Source organism: Gossypium arboreum, chromosome 6, assembly GCF_025698485.1.
Source record: "Gossypium arboreum isolate Shixiya-1 chromosome 6, ASM2569848v2, whole genome shotgun sequence".
Classification (NCBI taxonomy): Eukaryota; Viridiplantae; Streptophyta; class Magnoliopsida; order Malvales; family Malvaceae; genus Gossypium; species Gossypium arboreum.
In genome coordinates, this window is record NC_069075.1 from 18546146 (window position 1) to 18564696 (window position 18551).

The following is an 18551-nucleotide window of genomic DNA, read 5'->3' on the forward strand; positions in this document are numbered from 1 at the left end:
GTGGAGTAATATTTTTTTTAAAACAAAACCAAAAGAAAATAAAGGTATACATTCTAAAATATCATTTGCAGGATTAAAAGCATTAAAGGATAAATCAAGGGAAAATAAGAGTAAGTCTTGATTTTCAAAATATAAAAGTTAACAAATTTGGAAAAGAGCCAACATTCATTATGTATGGACAATTGTATAAAAGAAGTTCACATTAACTTTTTTCAAAACGATAGACTTAAACCATAGGCCACCGACTCGATATACATGTTACGACAGAACGAAGATTGGCTCACAAAAGAGTCCTCTGGCTGGCTGAATCCCTTCAAAAGTTCACTTTCTCAATAGATCTTGAAATGGTAAGGGAAAAAGTAGGTAAGTTCATAATAAACTTAGTGAGTTCCAAAGATAAACAATAAACATTCAAATAACATTTTTGAGAAGTGAAATTTAGCTAGATTTTTACCACACTTAGTAATACCAACAATTCACACACAAATATGCCAATATAGTTGTGTGCGATCTATTGGCGGATTCAAAACAACACAAAATTTGAGTCCGTTGGTGGATACTATCCGCCACTAAATGCAGACATTAGTAACTTCAATTTTCATGAGAATAACATATATGTCAAATCACAAACACAGATAATTTCACACCACAATCAAAGTTAGCTAACATGTGAATACTTTTCACTGTTAAGTACAAATCACGCGGATACTTTTCATGGTTAAGCACAATTCTTGCGGATACTCAGTCATTTAAACACTATTCATGTGCATTAACCTTACGTAACACATACATGCTTTGCATGGATTGTTCATGGACCCCTTCCCTATGTTAGCTTCTGATCCACATATTGTTTTGAAGAGCCACGTTTTCATATTCACGATAAGGCTTTATTGAGCCAGTATTTCATATCCAATTGAACCTCTGTAAATTCTCCTTGTTAGTTTAAACACTTACGTGTTCCCCTGCAAGGCCAAGGCATTTACTAATCGTAATTTGCATTTACATGTCGTACCAGAGGTAAAAATCATTTCATATCATAATCTTTATACATTTCTCCCATTACATCTCATCAATTTCCACCATTTTTCCCTTTCGACCATTCCAGATATTTAGACTCCTTATATTTCATGTTCGTTAGCTAGAAATTGTTCAATTGCAGACTTTCTTGAGTTCGATCCTCGGATTACTCCGTACCCTATTGTACAATTATATTACAATTGACATGTCACACTTGCAAATACCACATGTATTTTTGAAAAAAGGTTTGGTTTGAAAATGATTTTCTTTCGTAGTGAAAAATTAAAATTTTGAAAATCGACTTAGTTTGTGATATTTATAACAATAAACCCTAACTAAATTCATACATGTGTTTTCGGCTTAATAGATGTTTGTCGTTCCAACTTTCAACCAAACAGTCTTCTCCTCTATTCTCGTACCGCAAACTGCTTCAAGTGAGGCCTTGAACCAATTGAATTGAAAAACAGAACTAGAAAAAGTTTTCTCTCTTTTATTTGGGGTGAAAACAAAAATTCTCTCTTTTTAATAGAAACTGGTAGAATTATTATTCTAGAAAAATATATTTGATAGTTGAGAACAAATTCTCTCTATTTTTTGACAGAATAATAATCTCTTAAAGTTGTGTTAATAGCTCTACTGATGTCATTTATTTATAGGAAGAGAAACTAGAACCCTTGTTGAGTTGTAGTGATTTATTTCAAATAGAAAAAAAAAACAACTTCCTACTTAAAGTAGGAGTGGGGTGGATGGAACACCCTAGTATTTCTACTAGGGTTGTCGCCCTTTTCATGTTATATGAAGGGTTTTGGGTCTTTCTCATATCGGGTCCTATTATGAGTACTTCCTAAGCCTTTTGACCCAATACTTTATAATGTGATCCAATCCGATTTGGTTTTTCTATTTCCCAAAATAAAATTTAATATTCCATATTAAATAATTTTCTCATCCCTATTTTACCCCAAGTAAATTTTTTAACTATTTTACCCTTAGTAAAATTTTGAGAAAATATGTTCAATATTTCATAACTCAACATGTTCACTGTGACTGAATGGTTTATTTTCATTTTCAGGCTTCAAAACAGCTCAAAAACATAAACTCATTCTTCTGATCATTTCTAAGTATTCCATATAGAGTTCCAAAAGGATCATCTCTATTTTTATTTCCATTTTTGGAAACCTACATTTATTTCCAAATGATTCCATTTTTCCATTTTAGAAAAAACCATAATCATTCTAGAATATTTTCCATTTCACTTTTCCCATTCATTTTGTTCATTTCTATTCAAACTCGCAATTCATTTCTAGTTTCAACGAGCTAGCAAAGGGACCGATTGGACATATGTAATTAGGGCTCAAATGATTTATAATTAAGTTATGGATTTTTGTTTATTAATTATAAACTCATTTAGTCACGAAGTCATTCCAATGTAGTATCGTGATTGAGCTCCCCCCAACGACTTAACATTACGAAAGCAACTACTCAATGCTCGCCTAATGATATTGTCATAAGTGTGTTACCCCCATAGGATAAAATTCGTTCTCCTAACATGATCCTATTTTATTTCATGGTAATCATTACATCTTCCTTCATGAAAAGTCAATTACTATCGAATAGTAATTAAGTCATTCATCATAAAGATGAAAGACCCATGACAATGTTTACTTTTCATCAACCATATAATGCCAATGAGAGGATATCATTTACCCATGTCTCGAGCTATGAATTCCACTGTTGTGAATGATGCTACATACTACAGAAGTCGTACACCCAACACACCAAATTTCAATTCCTTATCTATTCGAACTCAGGATTTTACTTATATCAAAGTGTACGAGTCACACATATATAGCCTGTCATCCATTCAAGATTTAGGTATGCTACACTATGAACATCACAAGTGGATAAATCTATAAAGGGATTCAAGATCTATTTTTCTTGGGTCTTATCCGATGTACTATCAGTCCATTCAGCCACATCTATATCTCTATCTTCTGGGAGTCATCTGCTTCGATGCTTAAGACAAGACATTTCCCCAATTAGACTTGATAGACAACATATTAGTCTTTCAATTGGTTTGCTCACTTCCAATTAGACTAAGGACATGTTTAGGTTCGTTTACTAATATAAGTTGTCTTTCTGTATTACAATCTTACCACATAATATTGCTTAATATTAGTTAAACATTAGACAACCAATGAACAACATTTGCTTCCATTTTGTTTTGCATGCCAAAACCATGAGAAGACAATATACAAAGTATTAATGTAATTCATAATAATTTTATTAACCAATCTGTTTGAAAAATTACAAATGTACTTAGGCGAAAATACTACACCTAGGGCATCAAATCCAACACATATTAGTTCTATTCAATTCTTGTCTTCGTTTGTTGATTTCCTCTCCTTTGTTCGCGATAGTAAGGAAAGAGGGCAGTCAAACCTCCATGTTGTGTGGATTCTAGTTGAGTAATAACATTGAGTACTAAAATTTAATCTTAGTATGACACCAAAAGTTGATCCTCTAACCTCAGCATATTTTCTTCCATTTATTTGTTTTTATTATTTTTAGTTAATTTATTTAAGTGATTTTTATTTTTATTTCTAGTGTTTCTTACTCATACTTTCATTTTCGACACTCACTCTAACGTTAAGTGTTAAATATTTGTTCTAGCATACTTTTTGTAATCTTGTAAGCTCTAATCAACTTCCCTGTGGATCGACCTTGAACTCTCAAGATTTTATTACTTGAATATTACCTGCACTTGAGTTGTAGACCTAGAAAATCCCTATCACCTAGTGATCCGAGTTATAACTAGGATTAAAGCCCCTTTGTTAGGTTTAATAAATTATTAGTTAATTTCAAATTAAAATTTATTAAATAGTAAAAAAATAATTTATCATATTTTTATTATATCTTATACAATTCAAATTAATAATATTTATATGCATTTAAAAAATAGTCGAATGTATATTTTTATTTAAGTTTATTGGTATAAAAGGCTCTTGAGATATTTAAAAAAAAAATCATTAATTAAGCTCCTTTGGATATTTTGCATCCAATTAAGCTCTCCAACTAAGAATATTGGTCAAATAAGTCTTTTGATCATTGGCTATTAAATTTGCTAATGTGGCATTTAACGGTAGATGGGTCAACAACCTCTATTCATGTGGTAGTCCAATGGATCATTTTCTTGTTGTGACACTATTTTATCTTATTTTTCATGTTAGCAAATAATTTAAAATTTATAAAAAAAATATTTTAAAAAATTAATAAAATTCAAAAAATATTGTTGAGGCAATTATGTGAATAGTGGCTCATGCAATGCCAGAAGTAGTGGCTACTATAATTAGCATTACGACTCGAAACATAACTTGTCGTTTTTGAGTTAGCAACCTTTTAGAACAAAATCCTTAGGCTGTGAATCTTGTTGATATTCTAGAAGTATGACAACCATTTTTGAAGACCGATCCATTTGAGGCAACATATCTTGAGGATTGAATTTGATTGGATCAAGTAATCAAATCCTGTAAATTGAGTAATTAGTTTATGTTGTGTTGAAGATTGAATTTTTATTTTTTTTATATAGTATCATGAACTTTATTAGAAAATTGTATATGCTTGATTAGTTGGTTTTTAGTAGGGGGATTAATTATACTTGATATAGTATATTAACAAGTCTTAAATGCTTATATATTTGAAAAGACTTGTATAGGTTTTTTATTGATAGTTTATATCACTTATCTTTTCATTGAGAACCCTATTATCGGGAGTGTATAAAGATTGTAAACAAGTTTTATTATTTAGTTTACAACCTAAGTTTTCAACGAAAAACTTACAGTTGAGTGATATAGATCTTTAGGTACAAAAGTGAGGTTGCTATATCGGGGTGCGATTGAACTTAAATCATTGGTTGAATTATGTTTAAAGATAGTGGATTATCTCATTGAGCTAGGATTTATAGACATAGGGAAATCAAACTGCGTAAACAACTTGTTTGTGTTTTTCTTTTATCTTGTCGTAGTGCTGATTTAGTGGGCACAACAGTCAGCACTTCCATATGCACACCTTGTTCTCTTTGCAACTATCAAATGTAGGCTCTAATAATTGGTATCAAAGCTTCCCACTTAACGTAACTATGGTGTTTTCCTAGTGTTAATAATTGTTAGAAATGGAGGGATCTTTGGTGTCTCGTCTCCTATGCTTATTGGAAGGTTAGAAAAAATAGATGGTTCCAACTATGCTTATTGGAAGGTTAGAACAAAGGCTTTCACTAAATCCATGGATGAGAAGTATTATGTGTTGTTCTTACTAGTTAGGAACCACTTGTTATTGAGACAAAAATATGAAGAACTCCTAAATATGAATTGGTATGGACTATTGATGAAGGGTGACTTGCAAATGCCAATTCTAAAGCTTTAAATGCTATTTTTTAGAGAATGAATGCTCAAGAGTTTAAAAGAATCTCAAAGAGCACAATTGTAACAGCCCAATTTCAGTAGTGTTGGAACAGTGGTTTTGGGACCACAATTTCGAAAAGTGAATTATTATTTTAATATTTATTTAATGTCTACAGGATTATTTTAAGGTCGTATTAAAGTTTCATTTAAGAAATTTTGAAGTTTAAACGGTTAATTAGGTAAAAATGACTAAATCATAAATGTTTCAAAAGTGGGTATCTATTAGTTTAAAAGGCTAAATGGCTATGGAAAGGAAATCTAATGCATTTTGGTAGTGATTATACCATAATTAAGTTAGTGGATAGTTATGGACAAGGTTTAATTGAATTTTTTTGATTGAATTTTTTGATTAATAATAATATTAAAGTAGTAATTAGTAAATAAAAGAAATTTTAAGTAAATAAAATACAAAAGAAAGATGCTATCTTCTCCATCTTTGTTTCTAAAACCTAAAATAGCCATTAGAGAAGAAGGAAAGTTTGGCCAAGCACTTTGATCTTGCATGGTATGTAATTTGTCCAGTTTTTAATGATTTTTATGTTTTTGAACTCGTATTAGCTTAATCTAGCTAACCCGGGGGTTAATTTGCAAAATTGTTAAAGGTTGAGGGACTTTCCGTAGTTGAGTTTGAATGTGTTTTGATGTTAGTTGATAAATTATCAATATTAGTTATTAAACAAACTTGTTTTGTTAAGTGATTTTTGATGAATTTAAAGTTTAGGGATTAAATTGTTTAAATGGTAAATTTCATGAATTTTGAGTAAAATGAGAAAAAAATATGGATTAATATAGTTAAAGGGAAGAATCGGCTATCATGTATGGAAGATTAAAATGGTTAAAATTCAAGTTACGAGCTTGAGGACTAAATTGTGAAAAGTTAAAATATTAGAGGTAATTTTGTAAATTTACATAAATATGAATTATTGATTCAATTGAATACTTGAAGTACGTAATTGAATGAAATTATCTATTTAGATCAAGATAAACAACAACCGAATTTAAATCGAGGAAAGACAAAAGCTTCGGATTAGTTCCAACTCTACTTCTACAATTATAATTATCAAGGTAAGTTCGTATGAATTATAATAGTATTGATTTTAGCTAAATTGATTATCTGTTATATTTTGTTAGTTATAAATGAAATTAAATATACATGGATCGATGTTTTGAGTAATTGACGGATAAATGAGTCCATTTGAACCTTAAGAATTTTTAGGATACGAATGACATGTCATTAGAGATTTCATGTTTTGGGTGATGGTCTTGAATGTCCTACCGATGGCTGAGGTCTAGCATTTGTTGTGGATTCTCCACAACTCATATGAGCAGCATCATGTAGCTAACATTCTAACCCACAACTTGTGTGAGTAGGCCTATTTCATAGCTCGTGTGAGCACTAATGAAAAGTAAAGGTTACGGTTATATGGAAAGGCACACTATGTGTGAGCATTCCCAAGTATCCAATATAATTCTAGATGGTTCAATAGGTAAGTAAAGGTTAAAGGCAAGGTATGAATACAATTGAACAATGGTTCATGATCTTATGAAAATGTTAATGAGTGAAATGATGTTTATATAAAATCTATTTACTATATGATTGAACTCATATGTATCATGGATAAACTTACTAACTTGTGAGCTTGATGGTGCTTGTATAAGATTTTACTAAGCTTATGGTCCTGGTAATGATATTACGCTTATTCTATAATTGTGCTAAAGAAATGGTAAGTTATGTTTGAGTTTATACGAGATTACTAAGAACTAGTTACTTATGTAGTTATTTTCATTTATTTCGTAGATTATCAGAAGCTCGATCGGTTAGAGGCTTGTCGGAGATCTATTACACTATCCAGTAACCATTTCGATAGTTTTTGAGTTATTTTGACCAAGGTTATAAATGGCATGTATAGGACCTTTTGTAATGATAGTTCTTGAATGTGTTAATGGTTGATTTGGTAGTATATGCTTTTGAAGCCTATGTTTGATTTGATGAACTTTGGAGCTTTGACAAGTTAGGTCATGTTGGTCACTTTAGGTACTTGTAATGTATGATACTTTTTGGTATGTTTGTGATGATATGTAAATGGTTGTATGTGATGTCATTTAGTAGTTAAAGGGTCTAGGCTTTGTGCTTGAAATGTGGCTATGTTGCTTTGTTTTCATTATTGGTGTTTTGGTATAAATGTGGTGTCTTTGAATGACTCATTCATTAGGTGAAATAGATTGAGCGATTTGGTATGTTTATATGTTTTTTAAAAAGTATTTAAGTCTCTTGAGTGTGTGCACAAATGGAATAGTTGATTAGGTGTGTTGTGGCCTTGAAATGGCTTGAATAAGGGTCAAATTATGGAGTACACGGCCTGAGACATGGGCTGTCACACGGTCTGGGACACGGGCTATCACACGGCCTGGCAACACTGTTGTGTGTTACTTGTTAATATTTAGTGTAACAAGTCAGTGTGTTATACGGCCTAGCACACGATCTATGACACAGTCGTGTGTCACAAGTCAGAGAGTTATACGGCTTGGCACACGGCCTGCAACACGGCCATGTGACGCAACTCAATAAGTTACACGGGTTGAGACACGAGCTAGGACACAGCCATGTGTGTAACACCCCAAACCCGGCCCAGAAGTTATGGCCGGATCCGGCATGCCACATCAAAAACATAAAAAAAAATTTCATTCTAAGTCCAGAAAATCGTACTTGATGTTCAAAAGATTAATTCATTAAGGGTTAAGGTGAATGGAAGTGCGCACTGTAAGAAAGCGGAAAAGAGGTGGTGAGTCCATCTGACCGCTAATACCAAGCTTCCTTCGGATCCAATCCTAGACATGCATACCGCCATTGCCACACCTTAACGTCATGGATATTTCTAGGAAACCGATTTGATTAAGTCATTTTTAGGAAAAGTGATTAATTTTGGAAAATACTTTTATTGCGGAAGCTTTGCTTGTTGTCGTGATATTTTGAAATCAACAGTTGTTTTTGAAAACGCGCCCTAAAGCTATCCAATTTCAACAGTTAAAATAAGTATTACCTATCTTAGTAATACATATTAAAACCATCAAAAATAATTAAGTTGCCTTATTACATTTAAAAGCCCAAAAACTTCAAACGTAAATAAAAGGATGTCCAGTTCACTAGAAGAAAATCAAACTTTCAGAATGGGTGGCCACTCCGAATTCCCTCACAGCTCCAAGCCCACTATGGTTGGGGATTTCCTGCATGGATGAAAATAAAAGGGTGAGTTTGGGGAAACTCAGTGTGTAAGGAAAACCCATTCAAAGCCCAAGTCAGCTCAAGCCTATTGGGCCTAAGCCCATTCAGTGTAATGGGTCTGGGCTAGAGTCCTTTTCAGATTACAATAACCGGGCCTTAGCCCTTATTCAGATAATAAAGATGGCCCATAGGCCCATTTCAAAATACATGCAACATCAATAACATATGCAAGCCCATTTGGGAGACTACTCAACCCACCAACCACTACACTCCACCCGTACCAGCCATACACTCCATGTGGGGAATAGCTCAACCCACCCAAATTTAACACTTCTCATTTAAACCTTCTTCGCTCATTAATAGTAAATTGAGACAAAGCCTCCAAAGACGTGGACAAGTCACTTTCAGTACTTCCTTCGTCAATATCCCAGTCCCATGCATCAGATAATAACAACATGGCATGCAGTAAATAAAAACAGTCAAACATGCATTTAGGTCAATTTAACCCTAGGGGTATTTCGGTAATTTATCTCTTAGGGATAAAACTGTAAATTTTCCACTTTTAAAGGTATTTCAGTAATTTATCTATTTTAGGATTTTTCATGCATATTCCTACTTTTCACGTACTAACATAATCACGTACCGAGGGTTCTTACGAATTGGGCTGTTGGCCCATCATTCCAATTTTGGCCCATTAAGCCCAAAAATATCAAGGGCACGTAAATCATGCACTTTTGCGGTCAAATTTTGCAGCTTACCAAAAACATTAATCGATTTACCTCACGAGCATTCGCACACTCGTAAATCTACAAAATACCGATTTTCGGCATTTCGCCTTTTCGACTTTTGCCGATCCAGACTAAGAAAGAGGGTGTTAGTTACACATTGCTTTGCACGATATGTCGACGAGATCCACACACGAACCGCCTACAATTGGATTACTAACACGTTAATCTAACTATTCAAATACAAACTACGTATTAACCCCTTACAATATTCGGCAACCACACCTACAGATCATAGTAAGCTTATAAGAAAACAATAAGCAACTCATTAACAATTTTTTGTCAATGTTTACCATATAATCATAATTTCACTGCAAGCTGTCTTCCTGAGCAACAATCACTAAATCATTTATAACTGGAGCTACGAAACTCCAAATCAAGTTCCGTTAATTTTCCTTGAAAATAGACTCATATATCTTCTATACATAAAATTTTCAGAATTTTTGGTTTAGCCAATCAATACCAGATTTTTCTCAAAGTTTCCCATGTTTCACTGTTTGACTAATCTGACCACTCTTCATTACGAATCAAATTTCTCATTGTACAGAATTCAAAATATGTTCTTGTTTATTTCATTAGAAACTAGACTCAATAAGCTTTAATTACATAATTTATTCAGCTTCTAATTCATCTTCCACAATTTATGGTGATTTTCCAAAGTCATATTACTGCGGCTGTCCCAAGCAGATTTATTACCAAATCACTCTTTCAAACACCTATCTTGCATGCATGTTATTTAAACATGTATATCACCAATCAATCATCACATATCTATGATTTTTACTTAAGCATAATCTCCATTTCATCATTTTAAAGCACAACATGTCAGCCGATTTTTCCCTTTAGCATCTAAGGCACATGCATGCTCATTTGTTTGGCTCAACTTCACATATCTTCCATTTTTCATCAAAAGAACATGAAACAACAACCATTTCCTTCATTTTAATTCATGACCAAATGCTCACAACACAACCAAAAATCAAAATATACTTCAAGAGTTAAGGTAGAATCAAGAAGAACTCATGAACCTCAAAATAGAAGCAAGGTACCAAGAACTTACCTTCAATTTTCCTCCTCCTAATGACCGAATACTCAAGAGCTTTCTCCTCTCCTTTCTCTTCTCTAACTTTCAGCTATGATGAACAAAGATGGACAAAACTTTGTTCTTTTTACCCCTTTTTCTTTTAATAAAACTTCATATTTCATCCATTTAATTCTTTAATACAAAAGACATGAAATTCTTATCATGAAACATTTACCTAACCCATTATCATGGAACATTCACCTAACCTATTATCAATTTGTATCAATTTGTACCATAAATTATGGATATCAAGTGCACATTTTGTCTACAACAACATGATGGTGGCCACTTCATGTAAAATGGGAGGTTTGTCATGCAAATCCTCATATTTTGCACTCCTATTTATTTGGCCACTTCAATTTAGCCTATAGCATTTTTAAACATTTTCACATAGGTCCTATTTCATAATTTCACTCCCTTTTTCTTATGGAACAAAAATTAACTAAAATTACTGGGTTTTATCTTAAGCTTGGGCCTTCTAGAGGCCCACTAACATAATTAAACCTATGCCAACATTCACAGGATTCCCGAAAATTGGGGCGTTACAACTCTACCCTCCTTAAAGAAATTTCGTCCTCGAAATTTACCTAATCCAAACAGATGAGGGTATTGCTGTTGCATCATCTCTTTTGGCTCCTAAACTCAGAAGTTTCCCCTTCCTTAACTTGTTGAAAACGAGCGACCAAAGACTAATCGTTCAACTATTTTTCCTTAATCTGATCCACCCAGGTTGGCCTCACTTGCAACTCAGCCAACAGACTTCCATCATCATACAGACTCAGACGAGCAAACATTGCTCTCAGATCAGATACAGTTCTACAACTTAGAGCATCGGCTACCACATTAGCTTTGCTTGGGTGATACTCGATCGAACAGTCATAATCCTTAAGCAACTCAATCCATCTCTTTTGCCTAAGGTTCAGCTCCTTCTGAGTCAACAAATACTTAAGACTCTTATGGTCAGTATATATAATACACCTTTCTCCGTACAAGTAATGTCTCCAAATTTTAAGTGCAAATATCACTGCTGCCAACTCTAAATCATGAGTCAAATAGTTTCCCTCATGAGGCTTAAGCTATCGTGATACATATGCAACCACCTTACCCTCTTGCATTAACACGCAGCCCAAACCCACGTGTGATGCGTCACTGTACACAGTAAAATCATTCCCAGACTCCGGCTGAATTAACATAAGTGCTTCAGTCAAAACTTTCTTCAACTTCTCAAAAGCTTCCTACTGTTTCTTAGTCCATACAAATGGTACTCCTTTCCTTATGTGTTTTGTCAGAGATGCTGCCATCACACAAAAAAAAACCTTCCACAAACCTTCTGTAGTATCCTACCAGTCCTAGAAAACTCCGTATTTCTAACACTGACCTAGGCGGCTTCCACTCCAAAATCGCTTCAATTTTCCGAGGGTCCTCCTTAATCCCCTCAGCAGAGACCACATGTCCTAAGAAGGTTACATCCCTCAACCAATGTCCTAAGAAGGTTACCTCCGTCAACCAAAATTCACACTTGCTGAACTTCGCAAAGAGTTCCTTCTCCCTTAATACTTACAGCACTATACGGAGATGCTCATCATGTTTCGCTTCAGTTTCAGAATATACCAGGATATCATCAATAAAGACGACTACGAACTGATACAGACATGGTTGGAACACACGATTCATCAGATCCATAAACACTACAGGAGCGTTCATCAGTCCAAATAGCATAACTAGAAACTCGTAATGACCATACCGAGTCCTAAATGCCGTCTTATGGATATCTGCCTCCTTGACCCTTAACTGACGATATCTAGATCGAAGGTCGATCTTGGAAAATACAAAAGCTCCTCTAAGTTGGTCAAACAGATCATCAATCCTTGGCAGTGGATACTTATTCTTAATCGTCAGTTTGTTCAACTGGCGATAATCAATGCACATCCGCATCGTACCATCCTTCTTTTTCACGAATAGCACTGGTGCTCCTCATGAAGACACGCTTGGCCTAATAAAGCCCCTATCCAACAACTCTTGAATTTGAGCATTTAACTCTACTAACTCCTTCGGTGTCATCCTATACGGTGCGATAGACACAGGCGCCATTCCAGGCAACAAGTCTATTCCAAACTCAACTTCTTGATTCGGAGGCAATCTTGGAAGCTCCTCCGAAAAAACATCTTGGAACTCCTTTACGGTCCTAACCTTATCCACTGTCAGTCCCTCCTCTTCCGACTAACTTAAAAATACCAATTAGGCCTCACAACCTTTCTGAATCCACTTTTCGGCTCTTAATGCCGACACCACATTGGACAAATAATCTCTTCTCTCACCTATCACCATAACCTCCTCATCCTTTGTAGTTCTTAACACCATTCGTTTAGCAGCACAATCCAGAGTCGCTTTATGCTTAACAAGCCAGTCCATTCCCAAAATGAGATCAAACTCTCCGAACGGTAACTCCATCAGATCTCCAGGGAAAATCTTACCTTGAGTTTCTAAGGGTACATCCCTATACAGTTTGTCTACCCTAACCGAGTGACCCAAAGGACTTAGTACAGATACCCCACTCACAATCTCCTCAGAGCAATCCAAGTCGTCCATAATCCATTCTGTGGCCTCCAACCAATATTCTGCCACATTCGGGGCTATACCAGACACGCCCCTAAAGATCTCCGCTCTGTTAGCCCGAAGTCGTTCAAAAATAGATCCCCGAACTCCATTGCCCGCACTTGCCCCGGCAACCCTTTCCAGAATATGAAGCATTGCCTGTGACAGGGCATCATCCCCGGTACCGCGGTCATGAGACTCTACCTCTGTTGCCGGTGGTACCGGTGCATCCACCGCCGGTATATGTCTCGAAGACGAAGATCTCGCTCGGGCACTTCCTCGGCTTCGTCCACGGCCTCTTGTACTCATATCGTATTATCTTGATTACGAATTTTTATGCATCAATTAATATTCCAGTGTTTATTACAGATGTTTTATGAATCGACAAGTAGTTCGAGTTTGTTTTCGCAGAATCAAGTCTAGCTACGCTTTGATCTCTTATCGATTTTCCTATGGTTTCAGTATCATTCTATCTAGAGTATCCTAGCAGGATTTCAGTATAGACAGATAAGTCAGAAAAATATTCAGAAGAGTTCAGAGTAATACTTACAGACTTGAGCCAGAGATTCGGAATACCACCTTCTAAAGATCTAAATTTTGAAAATCGAGTTTTTCGCATTCTTTATGAAATTTTCATTTTTGAAAATCTTTGTTTTTGTAAACCCATTCCACAGTCGAGTTGTTGCAACCTAGGCTCTGATACCACAAATGTAGCACCCCAAACCCGGCCCAGAAGTTATGGCCGGATCCAGCATGCCACATTAAAAACGTAAAAAAAAAATTTCATTCTAAGTCTAGAAAATCGTACTTGATGTTCAAAAGATTAATTCATTAAGGGTTAAGGTGAATGGAAGCTGTGCACCAGGTAAGAAACCGGAAAAGAGGTGGTGAGTCCATCGGATCGCTATACCAAGCTCCTTCGGATCCAATCCTAGACATACATACCGCCATTGCCACACCTTAACGTCATGGATATTTCTATGAAATCGATTTGATTAAGTCATTTTAGAAAAGTGATTAATTTTGGAAAATACTTTCATTACTAAGCTTTGCTTGTTGTCGTGTTATTTTGAAATCAACTGTTGTTTTTGAAAACGCGCTACTAAAGCTATCCAATTTCAACAGTTAAAATAAGTATTACCTATCTTAGTAATACATATTAAAACCATCAAAAATAATTAAGTGGCCTTATTACATTTAAAAGCCCAAAACTTTAAACGTAAATAAAAGGATGTCCAGTTCACGGAAGAAAATCAAACTTTCGAGCGGGTGGCCACTCAATTCCCTCACGACTCCAAGCCCACTATGGTTGGGGATTTCTGCGTGGATGAAAATAAAAGGGTGAGTTTGGGAAAACTCAGTGTGTAAGGAAAACCCATTCAAAGCCCAAGTCAGCTCAAGCCTATTGGGCCTAAGCCCATTCAGGTAACAGTGGTACTGGGCTAGAGCCCTTTTCAGATTACAATAAACTAGGCCTTAGCCCCTTATTCAGATAACAGTATGACCCATAGGCCCATTTCAAAATACATGCAACATCAATAACATATGCAAGCCCATTTGGGGAGACTACTCAACCCACCAACTACTACACTCCACCCGTACCAGCCATACACTCCATGTGGGGAATAGCTCAACCCACCCAAATTTAACACTCCACGATGCTTGACCTTGTTTGCTCGATTAACGAAGAATTGAGACAAAGCCTCCAAGACGTGGACAAGCCACTTTCAAGACTTCCTTCGTCAATATCCCAGTCCCATGCATCGATAATAACAACATGGCATGCGATAAATAAAAACAAATGAACATGCATTTAGGTCAATTTAACCCTAGGGGTATTTGGTAATTTATCTCTTAGGGGTAAACGTAAATTTTCCACTTTTAAAGGTATTTCAGTAATTTATCTATTTTAGGGTTTTTCATGCATATTCTTACTTTTCACGTACTAACAGAATCACATACCGAGGGTTCTTACCGAATTGAGCCCGTTGGCCCATCATTCCAATTTTGGCCCATTAAGCCCAAAAATATCAAGGGCACAGAAATCATGCACTTTTGCAGTCCAAATTTTGCAGCTTACCAAAAACATTAATCGATTTACCTCACGAGCATTCGCACACTCGCAAATCTACAAAATACCAATTTTCGGCATTTCGGCTTTTCGACTTTTGCCGATCCAGACTAAGAAAGAGGGTGTTAGTTATACACCTGTTTGCGACGATATGCTGACGAGATCCACACACGAACCGCCTACAATTGGATTACTAACACGTTAATCTAACTATTCAAATACAAACTACGTATTAACCCCTTACAATATTCGGCCAACCACACCTACAGATCATAGTAAGCTTATAAGAAAACAATAAGCAACTCATTAACAAATTTTTATCAATGTTTACCACATAATCATAATTTCACTGCAAGCTGTCTTCCTGAGCAATAGTCACTAAATCATTTATAACTGGAGCTACGAAACTCCAAATCAAGTTCCGTTAATTTTCCTTGAAAATAGACTCATATATCTTATATCCATAAAATTTTCAGAATTTTTGGTTTAGCCAATCAATACCAGATTTTTCTCAAAGTTTCCCATGTTTCACTGTTTGACTAATCTGATCACTCTTCATTACGAATCAAATTTATCATTGTACAGAATTCAAAATATGTTCTTGTTTATTTCATTAGAAACTAGACTCAATAAGCTTTAATTACATAATTTATTCAGCTTCTAATTCATCTCCCACAATTTATGGTGATTTTCCAAAGTCACGTTACTGCTGCTGTCCCAAGTAGATTTATTACCAAATCACTCTTTCATACACCTATCTTGTAATGCATGTTATTTAAACATGTATATCACCAATCAATCATCACATATCTATGATTTTTACTTAAGCATAATCTCCATTTCATCATTTTAAAGCACAACATGTTAGCTGATTTTTCCCTTTAGCATCTAAGGCACATGCATGCTCATTTGTTTGGCTCAACTTCACATATCTTCCATTTTTCATCAAAAGAACATGAAACAACAACCATTTCCTTCATTTTAATTCATGACCAAATGCTCACAACACAACCAAAAATCAAAATATACTTCAAGAGTTAAGGTAGAATCAAGAAGAACTCATGAACCTCAAAATAGAAGCAAGGTACCAAGAACTTACCTTCAATTTTCCTCCTCCTAATGACCGAATACTCAAGAGCTTTCTCCTCTCCTTTCTCTTCTCTAACTTTCAGCTATGATGAACAAAGATGGACAAAACTTTGTTCTTTTCACCTCTTTTTCTTTTAATAAAACTTCATATTTCATCCATTTAATTCTTTAATACAAAAGACATGAAATTCTTATCATGAAACATTTACCTAACCCATTATCATGGAACATTCACCTAACCTATTATCAATTTGTATCAATTTGTACCATAAATTATGGATATCAAGTGCACATTTTGTCTACAACAACATGATGGTGGCCACTTCATGTAAAATGGGAGGTTTGTCATGCAAATCCTCCTATTTTGCACTCCTATTTATTTGGCCACTTCAATTTAGCCTATAGCATTTTCAAACATTTTCACATAGGTCCTATTTCATAATTTCACTCCCTTTTTCTTATGGAACAAAAATTAACTAAAATTACCGGGTTCTATCTTAAGCTTGGGCCTTCTAGAGGCCCACTAACATAATTAAACCTATGCCAACATTCACAGGATTCCCGAAAATTGGGGCGTTACAATGTGTCCCTTTGTTCGATTGTTACACAGTCTAGGCTATATCACACGGCTTGGCCACATGGCCGTGTAACCCTTGTCACTACAAGAAAATAGGGCTTTAGCGGCGTTTTTAGCGGCATTTTATTAAAAAACGCCGTAAAAATTGTAAAACACAGAGCAATAGCGGCATTTTAACAAAAATGCCGCTAAAAACAAAGTAATAATGACGTTTTAGTAAAAAATGCCGCTAAAAATAGAGCATTAGCGGCGCTTTTGGTAAACCACCGCTAAAAACCAGAGCATTAGCTGCGCTTTTGGTAAAACGCCGCTAAAAACAAGAGCATTATCGGCGTTTTTGGTAAAACGACGCTAAAAACAAGAGTATTAGCGGCTTTTTTGGTAAAACGTAGCTAAAAACCAGAGCATTAGCGGTGTTTTTGGTAAAACGCTGCTAAAAGTCATATAACCCCTAAACCCCAAAAAAATCATAAACACTAATCTATAACCCCTAAAACAATAATTATTAAAATTTATGGTTGTACAATATATTAATATTTTCTTATATAATCGTAAAAGAGATAGTGTTGAAATTAAAATATTGAATTAATTATCATTATAGTTTAAGGTTTATGGTTTAAGATATATGGTTTAGGGTTTAAGGTTTAAGGTTTATGAGTTAACTATGGTTTAAGATATATGGTTTAGGGTTTAAGGTTTAAGAGTTAACTAGTATTTGAAGGTTTATGATGAATTATGGGTTTAGGAAATATGATTTAGGATTTAAGGGTTAAGGTTGGAGTTTAAGGTGTAAGGGTTTGGGGTTAAGGGTTAAAGTTTAGGGTTTAGTGTTTATAGGATAGGGGTTAAGAGGTTTAGGGTTTAAATTAATTAGTATTTTTTAATTTATATATTAAACGATTTCTTATGTAATTGTAAAAGAGATAATATTAATTTGAATATATTAAACTTATGATTATAGTTTAAATTATTTAAGAGATAATAGATAAACTTTATATATATATTAAATGGTTTAAGATTTAATCTAAAAATATTTTGATATATTAAAATAATTCAATTCAAATTAATTCCTCTACACTTAATTTATTTAAGTGAAATTTAAACTTAAAATTTAGTCCTTATATTTTAATTTGATTAGTACTTTTAGTCCCTGTATTTTTCAAATCGATTAATTTTATCTTTTGTACTTTTCAAAATTTAAAATTTTAGTCATGATCACTCAAATGATAGCAATTATATATGTTTGGTTAAATTATACTATTAGTCTTGGTATTGTGTGTAAAGCTGTAGGTTTGGTTCATGTTATCTAATTAGATCATTCTTGGTCCCTATACTTTTCGAATTTTAAAATTTTAATTTTGACACAAATGACAACCGTTAAATCCATAACTGGCTTTTTGTGAGTAATATGTTTGTTACATTAGATTTTAGAAATAGCAAAACTTAATGAATTTAATAGCTACCATTTAATTAATACTACAATTTCAAAATTCAAAATTCTTGATGAATTACTAAAAATAACAAAATTAAAGTAAAATGACTAAATCCACAACTTACATATAATTTAATGACTGATAGAAAAAATAATTAAAAATATTTAACTTGTTTATATTTAAAAATTAATAAATATGAAAATAACATGTACACATTTAT

General features: G+C 34.2%; 1 long non-coding RNA gene across 1 annotated transcript; it reads right to left on the reverse strand.

The window, feature by feature from the left end:
- Nucleotides 1-8442: 8442 nt before the first annotated feature.
- LOC128293691 (uncharacterized) lies at nucleotides 8443-16473 on the reverse strand. Its single transcript, XR_008283860.1, has 3 exons — nucleotides 16332-16473; nucleotides 15370-15411; nucleotides 8443-8699 (listed from the first exon to the last, which is right to left on the reverse strand). It is a non-coding gene; the product is annotated as an uncharacterized LOC128293691 (long non-coding RNA).
- Nucleotides 16474-18551: the final 2078 nt, after the last annotated feature.